The following is a 13,118-nucleotide window of genomic DNA, read 5'->3' as shown; positions in this document are numbered from 1 at the left end:
AACCTGTGTCAGTGTTTGACTCAGGTCCGACAACAATGCTCTCGATCCCCTCCCCCCACCCACCCCAGGTAGGGAAGGAGAGAGAGAAAAAGAGAGAGACTTGGCCTCTCGCCTCCCCCCACCCCAGCAACTCCCACAGCACTTCCCTGAACTGGGAAGAGTCCCAAGGAATCCTGGAGCTGCTGCTGGAGAAGAGCGGAGAGTTATGGGGGTCAGGAGATCTCGAGCCTGGGGGGTCGACGGTGATGGATGAACAGAGTCCTCCCTGGACACCGGCCATGGACGGAAGAGAAGAGGAGAAGAAGGGAGGAAGTTGTCTTCTGTGATCTCTGACCTTCCTCTGAGCTTACGTAGATATATGGAATGGAATATCTCTGGCCAGTTTTGCTGTCTGTCTAACTCAGCCTCCTATGGGGGGGTCACAGATCTCCCCATAGTGTCTGAGCCGGCAGAGTGCAGGTGCGGCCTTGAAGCCTCAGTAGTTAGAAAAACATTCCAGTGTCTTACCAGCCTAGCAGAATACACTGTTGCTAGTTAAAAGAAAGCTAGTTAAAAGAAAGCTTACTGAAGGAAAAAAAAGATCAGTAAAAAGAAAAATTTGCTTAATCCTGGCTCAAACCAGGACAACATGTTGGCTTTTAGGGGTTACTAACCAGAGCTTGAATACTGGCCTTGGAAAGCATGCTTGAGAAACTAGAATTCTTTATATTGCCTGTGCTGGTTAACCATTGGTTCACATCAAGTTTTTCTCTCAGAAAAATGCTGTTTTAAAATGCATTAGATAAGATTATTTTATGAGCAGAAATCTTAACTTCTTCTGGGTTTGAAATATTGTACCACCAGCAATCATAATATCATAATTAATCAATTTTATGTTATGGTGAAAATGAGCAGAAGGGAAGGAGAAATGAAAAGTAAAAAGAAGTTCTGTTTAGATATGAGCAGTGTTCATGTCTGCATTTTGATCATAGAATCACAGAATGCCAGGTTGGAAGAGACCTCAAGGATCATCTGGTCCAATCTTTCTAGGTACTACAGCAGTTTATATGAGATGGCTCAGCACCCTGTCAAGCTGAGACTTAAAACTGTCCAATGTGGGGGAATCTACCACTTCCTTGAGGAGACTGTTCCAATGTTTGATTGTCTCATGGTGAAAAAATTATCTCTTGTGTCCTATCAGAATCTCCTCAGGATCAACTTGTGCCCATTTATCCCTTGTCTTTTCCATGTGACTCCTTGTAAACAAGGAGTCTCCATCTTCCTGGCAGCCACCCTTTGAGTACTGGAACATGGTGACAAGGTGTCCCCAAAGCCTTCTCTTCTCAAGGCTGAACAAACCCAGTTCTCTCAGCCTTTCCTCATGTGGCAAGGTCTTCCAGTCCTCTGATCATCCTTGTGCCCCTTCTCTGTCCCCTCTCCAGCCTGTCTACATCCTTCTGGCAGAGCAGGGACCAAAACTGAATGCAATACTCTAGGTATGATCTGACAAGCACTGAGTAGAGCAGGATGATGACTTCTTTATCTCTGCTGGTGATGCCCTGGTTGTTGCAGCCCAGCATCATGTTGGCTTTCTCTGCTGCTGCAGCACACTGTTCACTCATGTTGAGCCTGTTATCCACCAAGACCCCCCTGTCCCTTACCACAGGGCTGCTCTCCAGCCGGGTGAGTCCCAGTCTGATCTGCACTCCTGGGTTATCTGTTCCCAGATGCAAAGACCTTACACTTCTGCCCGTTGAATTTCATAAGGTTCCTGCTAGCTCATTCCTCCAGTCTGTCCTGGTCATCCTGGAGGGTGGTTCTCCCTTCTGGAGTGTCAGCCTCTCCACTCATGTTGGTGTTGTCAGCAAACTTCATCAGGGTGCTCTTGATCCCAACATCCAGGTCGCTTATTAAGATGTTAAACAGAATTGGGCCCAATATCAATCCCTGGATGACCCCACTTGTGACCAGTTGCCAGTTTGAGGAGGAACTACTTACTATCACCCTCTGGGTATGGTCTGTCAGCCAGTTCCCCACCCACAGCACAGATCACTTGTTAAGGCCATAACGAGTCAGTTTCTCCAGGAGGAGGCTGTGGGGGACCGTATCAAAAGCCTTGGACAAGTCCAGGTAGATGATGTCCATCGCTCCCCCTGCATCAACTGAGTGGATCACTTTGTCATAGAAGATGATCAGGTCTGTCAAGAACAATTTGCCCCCAATAAATCCATGTTGGCTTTTCCCAGTCATGTGCTTCCATTGTGACTGTCCGCAGGAGGATTTGCACCATTACTTTCCCAGGGACTGAAGTGAAACTAATGGGTCTGTAATTAATTGGATCCTCCTTGGAATCCTTCTTGTACATGGGGGTAACATTAGCCTTCCTTCAGTCCTCAGGGATGTCTCCCAGTCTCCATGACTTCTTCAAGATTATGGATCAACTCCATATACTAGAAAGAACCCTTCTGCGGACAATCAACAACAAGTATTCATGACTCTAGATGCTGAAAACCATTGTTTTCTGCATTAAGAGAATAATTATTTCATATAAATTACTTTTTCCTCTTCCAAGTTTACTAGAGGTCTAGTCATCACTTAGTAAATGCAGATGTTGAACTACTGGGGCCAAACTTTTAGTCTGACTTGGTAAGATACAGCATTTCTGCCATACAGGAAATCTGACTTGGTTTTACACTGAGTAATTTGTATCTTCACTTGCAACTATCTTGAGTAAATCCTTGTCTGCAGTCAAATCTTGGACTGCTTAGACACCATATCCTGCCTGTGCACACAGTGACTTGCGTGCTTTGTTTTGTCCCCATGACAGAAGAAGCTGGTGCATAAAAATTTGACTTTTAATGAAATGCAGGTGCAATCTGAATTTTTCCTTTTCAAGCTATTCCCATGGTGGCAGGGAGGGGGGCAGGGGAAGATTTTTTTTTCACTTTTATAGGTTGAAAGCACTAAAAAATATGAAAACTAACTCCTGAGTTTTGAAACATGGCTGAAATGCTGTGGATAGATACAGGCAAGAGAAAAAGGGTAAGAGAATGAGAAGGCAGAGAGAACTGCATTGTGGCTGCAAATACCATGTTTGTTCTGTTTCAGTCCCGATGGGGTGGGTGGGGAAAGGCAGTCTCAGGAGCAGCGTGTCTGGAAGGGGAGAAAGGAGGTAGCTGAGAGTGGTGTGTGGTGAGGAAGGGTTAAGGGACATGTGGGCAGTGCAGCTGGAATGGGTGTGGAGTGGGCCTGGAACACAGGACCATGCTGCACAAGGCAGAGGGTGTTCAGTGTAGTTACAGAAATATTACTGGGGCTCAGGGATCCTTTCTACTAGAGTTTCTGATATTCATGAGTGGTTTTGCTCCTGAGTAAATGTATTTGGAGGGTAAGGTAAAACTATACCTGAAAGCTTTCTTCTGGAGCCAAGGAGGTGTCCTTTCCATCACTGTGGAAGAATGGGAGTGATGCTCTGATCAACTATTCAAACCTTTTTTTTTTTTTCTTCCCTGGTGTGCCCTACCTTGGTGCTGCTGAGAGCCTGGCTAGAGCAGAAAACCACCCAGGACAGTTCCTAAAGAGGGAAATGTCAGGGTAGTGTGGTGACAGGTTGGGAGTGTGCTCTGTTGAGCAGACAGTGTGGTTTTCACCACCCTGGAGGCTGTGAAATGAAGCTCTGTGAGGTGAGTGATCTTGGCCAAGCTTGCAACATCACTGTACCAGAATAAATTAATCTAAACTCTGCTTTGCCTTTGTGTAAACTATTATCCTCTGGAGCAGCCTGCACTGCTGCAGCTACACATTTGCTTTCACAGACCCCAGGCTGTCAAGCAACCTCACAGAAGCATGCGTTGAGCTCATGTGATTGAGCTACATGTGTTTACTTCGTTATAGGTCAACCACTTGAGCCTACCCTCAAGATGAACTTAATGTTTGCAGAGGAAGGGCAGCAGCTATGTAATACTGGAACACGCAGAAAACAGAACCATAGCTTCGAACAATAGGAAAAATGCTGGCCATCTTAATGAGGTATATTACGAGTATATACAACTATAAAAAAAATTATCTCATGTTTCTGCAGAGTTTGGAAATCTGGCAGGTGAGGTAGGAATTTGCCATTGCAGATTTCTTGTAGAATTGGAAAGACCTCTGCAAAGAAGCATGAATCTGTAAATACTACAGAAAGGGAGCAAAACACTGCCTCAAAGAAGTGTTATTTTTGGCCCATTGAGTATGGCTTAGCTTTGCACATGCTTAACTGCTTTACCTGCCGTGGCTGATTGTGATCATAAGTCATGGTCAGAAGAGTGAGTTATGTGGTTGTCAACCTTCCTTAATAATAAGCTTGACTGAAAATACTAATAAAACTTACAATGGATCGGAATTACAAATACCCTGAGTGTAAGACGTTTTTTAATGCCACAGGAGCAATAGTGAGGGCTTTGGCATTATTTTCTAGGCTGTGCAAAGAAAACTTTATATAAACTTGTCTCAGTAATACTAATCTGTTTGTTAAACAAATGTTGCAATTTTTTAACTTGGGGAGAAAGGCTTAATTAGACAGATAATTTCTGCTTCTTTTCATCTCCTGAGATTTTAAATGAAAGTGCCAAACTGACCCACTATATTTACTAGCCTTTTCTTAATGAAAATTGCAAGAATTATTACTGCAAACAGATGTTCAAGCTCTTTCTATAAAAACCAACACAAAGATAAACACTGCTCACTCTGGTAGCTTTTATTATTTGCATCCTAGATTTACAAGTAAAGTGAGGATTTGAGAAACAAACATTAAAGACTGAAGAGAGTTCATTCAAGCAATCCTAATAAAACAGTATAACTGAAAAATTCCCCTCCTCCTAGGCCTTGGGCTGTCTTGGTGTGAAAAAAAACAGTGTTAAGAGGTTAGGTATAGACTTTTTGGTATTTTCTGTGCAAGCTGCTGCTTCATGGATTTTTCCACCCTTTTCTAGCCCCTAACCCTTTACAGTAATTTCCTAGGTGACCCAGCATGATATCCTCCCATCTCTGTACACTCCTAATTCCTTTTCCCAAGTGGCTGGAGTGATTTGGTGACCTTCCATAGCTGCAGTGTGGGACACAAGGTGCTCCTGTGCAGCTCCTGCTGGGTTTTGCAGAGGCCAGCTCTTCCCTTGAAGCATATGAGAAAGTGACTCCAATGCTGGTGGGAGCTTCTGCTTCAAAGTGCTGCAGAGATAAGGCCAGCATTGTGCTTTTTCTTGCTGGATGGTGGAGTGCAGCCTATGTGTAACTTTCAGTCAACACAGGCATGCACAGATAATAGAGCATTTCAGCTGCCTCTGGGGAGCTTCTGTTATAATCTGCTAGAAGATTCTTTCTGTGGTTTAAACTTTGGCATATGAGGAACGCCAATACTTTATATATACAAAATGTCAGTTATGTGCCCTCAGGCAGCCAGCTAAAAATGATATTACCCTGCTGATGTATCTGGGCTTAGATAGTTTCAGCTACAGTAAGTTTCTTGATTTAACCTCTGAAGATGGCCGAGTCAGTCAGCTGAAGTACAGAGTGCAGGGTGCCACCAGTCTTCCACCGATTTCAAGGTGCCTTGAATAAATAACCGGGGAGAAAAGTAACTTTCTTACAGGGACCAGCAATGCGTGGGAAGAAGGAGCTGCTTCCCAAACTGCTGACCGAGGGTGCTCCCGCTGCCTTTGGCGACGCTGGGCTGTGCAGTGTTGCTGAGCCTGCTGCCGGCAGTGACCCGCAACACCCGACTGCTTGATGTCTGCAGTCATTGCTGCAGGAAAATTGCTGCTGCCCTGGGGGAAACTGTGGGACAAGGAACCGCCAGGCAAGGGTTGTGGTAGTGCAGCCCCGGAGCTGCTGCCAGAGTAGCATGTCTGGAGACAGGCAGAGCCAACAGGGGACAAAAGTCTCCAGAGCAGAAGCCGATCAGAAAACCTCATGCATTTTATCCACAAGATGAAATCACTGTGCTGCAGAGAGTTGCTGACAATAAACAGCAAAAGATATCAAGTGCCCAATTATTTTTTACAGCAAGGCTGTTTTATATCCCTCTGGAGTGTTTAAGTGGTCCTCATAGGTGAGGATACTGCGATAATTCACAGTTGGTGTGTAGCTGTGTTGGTTTGAAAATGAAAATTGGAGCCCAAAGAAGTAGTAGTTTTCTGATTTTAAAGTTTCTTATGCATTTGGAACTTGTTAAAAAAAATCTGACAACACTTTAGTAGAAGCTTTGAATTACTAACTGGAATTTAGGCTGGAGATTTAAATTGCTTCAGTCAACAGACTGGGACAGACAGCGGAAGTTCCATAGCTGGAAAAGACCATGGAGGATCAGCCTCTGTGAAAAAGCCTGTCTGCACTTTTAGTCAAACTATTAGCATCCAGGTTTTTGTGACTGGTGAAGTTGAAAGTGAGTCAAGAAATGGAAACTCTGGGCCAGATTTTTATCTTATCCTAATGTAAATCCACACAAATTCTCCTCAAATCAGTGGAGTTATTCCAGGCTTACGTAAGCTTAGCTAATACCAGAGTCTGATCCTTTTATTTTGGGCTACTGGAATTCCCAAAGTAAATAATGTGGACAATTTTGCAAATTCCCATCATGGAATGAAGAAGTTTTCTAGTAAGAACTACATCAGTCAGATCACGAAGAAACAGATGTTAGGTATGAACAAGGCTAATGAAAGAATTCCGGTGGGAGACAAAAGATAACTCCATGAAATCTACAGTGGCACAAACAAATTCCTTCAAACTGCCGCCAGGTATAGCTTGGGAAGCAAAGATGCAGATAAGACCTGTGTGAGCTGAGTGTCCTCTTATGGTGTCCCCAGTCTGGGCACCCTGTGTTTGCAAGTATGGCACTACTGAAGATTTTATCATCTTACCTGCTCTGGCCACTTACTCTTGTGTCATTTCTTAGAACTGAATGACTGCAAAGGTCTGCTGGGGCTGGTATCTGCTCCTTCCATGTATCTGGCCATCTTCTGCATGTAGAAACAACACAGTCACCCCATTTACTGGGTAGCCAGTGGCAACTGCAGTTCAGCCCTTTGACTCTTAGCTATGGACACAAGGCAAATGTAATTCTTTGATAATTCTTGTAAAAGTCCTGAAAGGCTTGTTGTCTTCTACAGATGAGTAGGAAATTGTCTGCTTCTCTTTTCACTAAAAATAACACTTCTGAAATTTGTCACTCATCTGTGAATCAAGAAAATGATATAAATATACGGAACTGTATGTTCTAAGATATGCTGAGTACAAGGCCTAAAATTGTATCTTCAAATACTAAGTTATATTTTGGTTATATATGTGGTAGTGTAGGAAGTATTTGCATAGCATTTTATCTAATTTATGCAGAAGGATGTAAGTAAAAGGGTTTCTAAGAGTGTATGTGCTGCATGGCTTAATGAAAGAGTCCTTCCTGCTTCAGTGAGCAGGCACCTCTCTCTGGCTTCCAGGCAGGTCAGCTGGGTATCTTCCCCTCTGTTTCAAAACATAAAGAGCATAAAGCTAAAGCTGGCCAGTGTAGATGGCTTCATACTGTGGGATCAATATTACAGCCCTCCTGTGAAGTTCTGTATGAGGAAGCCCTCCAGGGCAGTGTGCTTTGCCTCTGCCTGCATCTGCTTTGGGGAGGCTGTAAGTGAGCATCGATAAAGTGAGCTGCGATTGATGTGGTAGTAATTTCATTGATGCTTTTCCAGCACCATTTACCACAGAAAATTTCTCATTTCTGAATTACTTCCCTCTGTATGCAAAATTCCACTCAATGGAGTAAGAATTGGAGAAGCACGTCACTAGCAGGCTGTACTAACCTTTTAAGAGTGATTTCACTTTTCTGAAGTACTCTGCAATATGGTAATGAAACCCTGTGCTTACTCAAAAATCCCCCTAAAAATCTCTGTGGCCCATTGAAACGTGTGTGTGTAGATGAGCTAATTTAAAATGAGTAAGGCTTGTTGAGTCTTAGCAACGTGCAACTTCAGAACAAGCTGGAGAAAGAGGTCTCCGTCACCAGTGGATTTGCTACGTGACTAATTCAGAATACTGCCTGTTTTGCCTTGAAGTGATAGACTTGCTCTCTGATTTGAGGAGTGAGAGAAAACACTGCTGCAGCTGGCCATGTGGGACTGATACAGAAATCCAGTGTTATAAGGCAAGCAGCTGACCATAATGGTCAGCACCTTTTAACGGAGCCTTGGATGGTTGAGGAGCTGACCAACTGATTTTAGCATCTGTTTTCCACTTGGTGCTTATTTTTGCCAAACTGTTTTTCTTGTGAAGCAGCCCTAATGAAGTGAATATTATTAAAAGCTCTTCCACAATTGCTATTGTTTCAGAAAGTCGGGCAGAAACACCATTGAGAAACACACAGGGCAGCAGAATTTGCTTCATGGCCTGGACACAAACAGGCTTCCCATGGCAAGCATGGCCAGGAATTTTTAAACAGCCCCTGGGAAAGGATGTGAATCACAGCTTGGATGACTTTTGGGGTAGTGCATGAGTGGGGCAGGACATATGTAGTCACATCTACGCAGAAGAGGAGTTATAGCTGGGAGGGGAATAATTGTTTCCTCAATAAAATCTAATGGCTGTATAGGCTGGGGCAACATGGGAGTTGCTGAGAGGCCCTTCAGCCAGCACAGAGGCCTTTTAAGAAAGACAGAGACTTTTTACCAGGCCCTATACATATATATATATGTATATATATATACATATACAGGTCCTATACAGGCCCTATAGGACAAGGGCTAATGGTTATTAACTGAAAGAGGGTAAATTTAGATCAGGCATAAGGAACACGTATTTTTTTTACAGTGAGGGTGGTGAGACACTGCAGGAGTTTGCCTAGAGAGGCTGTAGATGTGCCATGACTGGAAGTCTTCAAGGTCAGGCTGGACAGAGATTTTGCTACCTGGTCTAGTGGAAGGTGTCCCTGCCCATGGCAGGGGGTGGACTAGATGTTCTTCAAAGGTCCCTTCCAACTCAAACCATTCTCTGATTCTAAACAGCTCTCCCAAGGTATCGCTGAAAACTTTATTGGCTCCTATCTCATCTTCCCTGTGATACTAACTGTTTTCTGAGACATATTTCTCAGGCAGGTTAGGAAGTAAGCAAAAGAATGAAACGTAAGATTGGATACGAATATATTTTTTACACCTTCACATATAATGCTCCTGGATTATTATACAGCTAGTTTTCTAGATCCTTTCCATGGAAGAGAAACAGTAGAATGCTGAGAATGAAAACTTTTATTTTTTAAAGCCTCCTGAGAAGCTATGGAGCAGGAAACGGGAGCAATTGTCCATCCCAGTTGCCCTATGCTAGGGAGGCAGAGGACCCAGGCAGGCAGTGCCACATTGCAGGGACCCAGGCTTGTTCTGACCCATTCTTGCTGCTGTACCTCTGTGCTCTGCTCACCTTCAGAGGTCTTTTGGCTCTTTATGGCTTTTTAGAAACTCTACCTGATGTTGGTACTACCAAAGACATGCTCTAGTCATCTGTCCAAGAGTGGAGAGTTCAGAGATGGCCTCACATGGTCCCTTCTGTTGCTGTTATTATAAATTTATTGTCATCATGGGCATTATTTTAAGGAAACTTCTGGCTCAGCAGCATATACCAAACAGCCTGAATTGCACACTTCTTGTCCAAATCCAAGGCACTGCCAGGAGACTCTTGCAGAGCTGCTGTCGGGCAGATCAGACCAAAGGGTGGGGGAGAGGCCTGATCTTTCAGGTCTGCAAATTGTTTTGGGAAGTTTGATAAAACTAACTGACTTGATGCTGTCCTGTGCCTACGAATTCCTGCAAAAACCTTACCCAGGGTCCAAAATTAATCTCTTAAGTTTCTATAGGCTAAATCTCAGACTGAAATCTTTGTGTCCCATTTTGTGAAGGGTTGCAGAGAAATTAAGCTGTCAACCATATATATATATGTGTGTATATATATATATATGTCTATACATATACACATACATCTGGGAGAGCAAGCTGCTAGACATTCCCTTCAAAGATTGCCTTGTTGAAGTCTGTAATTTCTGTGGGGAGGTACCAGAAAACAGATTAGCCTTCATACAACACAAATGTAGGGAGGAAGCCTTCGCTGGCCTTGAGATTGTGATCTAGACATAAACAGTAATTTGGTTCCAGCACTAAAATGTACACCCAGCTGAAATTTGATTTTACTGCTGCAGGCAAAAATTTGCTCATACGATTTGTAACTACCTACATAACTACCTCTTAACTTCCTGTTTAAGGATTTATGAAGATTTATTCCCTGCCATCTCAGTTTGACAATCTAACAAAAATGGCCATTTAATTTCAATGTTCCTGCTAATTTGTCTATTTGCTGTGGGTTTAACCTCAGTTTGACTGTTTTTTAGGGCTCATTTAGATTAATAATATTAATAGCTATTTAGTCTTAGTGGCATTGTAACTCAGAGCTCACTGAGAATTACCTCTACTTCATCTCATAAATAGGATAATGAGACTGATTAAAATAATTAAAGCTAGTGTAAATAACACTGGTAAGGGATCTGGTTAAAAAGATTGCTAGGGAAAAAAATCCCAAACAAAACTAACCCTGTGTCAAGCCCTTCTTCCATAGGAGGTGGAAGAAGAAAACCCCAAACCTTCTAAATTCTGGAAGCCATATATGAAATTGTGAATTGCATCCCTTTTGTGACATTAAGAACAGAGGTCTAACTCCTTAGGAGCATATTGTGTTGATCTCTTTCAGAAGGGGACATGTCTTCCTTGCTAGGTAAGGCTGGATATACTCAAAGAGCCATTGTATGTAACCCAGGATGGAAATTATAAATGTAATTCCTACTACCTCCTACATGAGTACTAGTGCTACTCAGGCTAGCTTAACCGACTTCAAGGCAGGCTGCACCTCTTTTTTCTGCTCCCAAAGGCCAGTTCAGCTGTTTCCTCTCCATCTCCTTACCTTTTCCACAGTCTGGGCTTGGCCTTTGCCTCTTACAGCTCTAGGAAAGCTTATTGTAAGGCAAAGTCTGTTTAATCTTGTGGTACACAATAAATCTCATACTGTGTCCAAACTCTTAGGTTCTATTACGTTTTCTTTATTCTTTGCTTAAGAAGGAATTTATTTGTTTGTTTGTTTGTTTATTTAGCTGTGGATATTTCTGTATGTTTAAATAAGGGGAGGGTAAGACCAGCGAAAGAACCTTATGTGTAGAGTAGTGAGTATTGAGATACCCAGGGTTTTACTCACTGTCTTTGTGGAAATTTCTCCTACCTACCCTTACCTCATAGCCTTTTATATATACTGGACTTAGACAAAAATAATTCATTGAAGATAGTGATCAAGACCTTGGATTTTATTTGAATCCATTTATAGCATGGGTAGGCTGGATATCCTTCTAACATCTTGTGCTGCTGTGGTGTTTAGACTGTCTGATGTCTCTTAAAAGCTGAAGCTCCCATTTGAAAGCAAGGGAAGGCTCTTGTACCTAATCAGGGATACAGAAAGGGTTATTCATGAATACTGGTTTTGGAGCAAGGGGTGATATTTGGTATTAATACTTGGTGCTGACTGTTATCTAGTGTTAAGTGTCCACCTTTTGTATCAAATTCCTTCCTCAATGCAGTGTGATACAAAGACGTAGGAAAACAGAAAATACTGAGCAAAGGAAGGTGTTACGAGGACATGCTGTTAGCCATCATTATTTAATTCACCTAATTCATCCTATTGTGAAAGGCTGAAACTATCTTAGCATAGTTCTCAGGATTTTCACTACTTGTACAGTCTATCTGTTGAAAATAATTTTTGTAAAAACACAATAATGTGCCAGCTGCTGCAGGGAGGAAGCAAACAAGCAGTAGGGTGAGGAGAATGGATATCTTTCCCTCTCCTTCATCCTTGTGAAGGTGACTTTAGCTCTCTGTCCCTCCTTGAGTCTATTTAAGAATGTCTAGAATGTTTTTTTCCTCTAGACTTTTTGCAGACCAAGAGATTTCATGCTGGAAATACAGTTAGGTAGAACAGTGCATCTGGGATAGGTGTCTGGTCTTTAAAGGAAGAAGAGCTGGGTCCTCTGAATGATGCATTGGCTATTTCTGTCTGAAATTTTACCAGTTGCTCATGACCCTTCTCACAAGCCAGGAAGGGCATGGGTTATATTCACAAGTATTGGTTTAAGGCTCACGGATACACAGTGGATCTGACAAAAGCTGCTGTGCCCTGCCTCAGATTTCATAATCACAGGACAGTTGGATTCCTGACTGGCTGCACTAGGCAGGAATTTTGGGTTCCAGTTTGTGCCGGACATGTCAGAGACGTGCTGGCACTTTCAGACACTGATTTTATGACTGTTTCACATAAGGATTTCTGGTTCAGTTATTGTGTTTTGTAAGTGATCTATACAGCACAGGATTAACTTTAATACCCGCTAGAGTAATTATGAAAGCATGTGGTATCCTGATGACACACTTACAGCTTCACATGAACTGGTAGGTGCTCTGCTAACTGTAGGCCACAAAGTTACCATCCTCTGCCAGTCAGAAACTCCCCACGTCTCTTCTCTTTGAGCATTTGCATAATTGTTAGCTTTGGCAAATGACCTGATGGGGAAAGCTTTGAAGCCTCAAAGTAGAGGTTGCAGTGATTAAACAAACACATAACAGAAGCCCTGCCTCTTTTTACCAGCTCAGTAAGGAGGGTTTGACTCCCTCAAGCAGGCAGCAGGCTTCAGTGTTGCTTTCAGAGATGATTTTAAACACAAACCCCCAGATTTCAGTGACAGCAAGGTCTGGCCTAAGTGTTTGAGAGGGATCAGGAACCACGCAGTCACTGAATCAAATGAATCAAAGACTTTGTTGCTCAGCTCTTTGGAGCTTCTGGCGTGTGGAGGCGCCCTGCAAGGGAGAGGAGTGGGAGGCAGCTTCACAGAGCTATTTAGGGGCTGCACTGTGATGGGGACAATGCTTCACTGAGGTGGCAGGGTGTCCAGGAGAAACCAGCACCTTCAGAACCTTTCTGCTGAGCAACACAAGTACATATACTGCACGAGCTCCTCTGTGTGCACACGGGGAGACATCAGAAAGGCATATAAGCACATACCCTTCATATGTCTTCAGTGCACTGCAACCCTTGTATCACTGTCT

This window comes from Chaetura pelagica, unplaced genomic scaffold, assembly GCF_000747805.2.
Source record: "Chaetura pelagica isolate M959 unplaced genomic scaffold, ChaPel_1.0 scaffold31, whole genome shotgun sequence".
Classification (NCBI taxonomy): domain Eukaryota; kingdom Metazoa; phylum Chordata; class Aves; order Apodiformes; family Apodidae; genus Chaetura; species Chaetura pelagica.
This window is presented reverse-complemented; position numbering follows the sequence as displayed.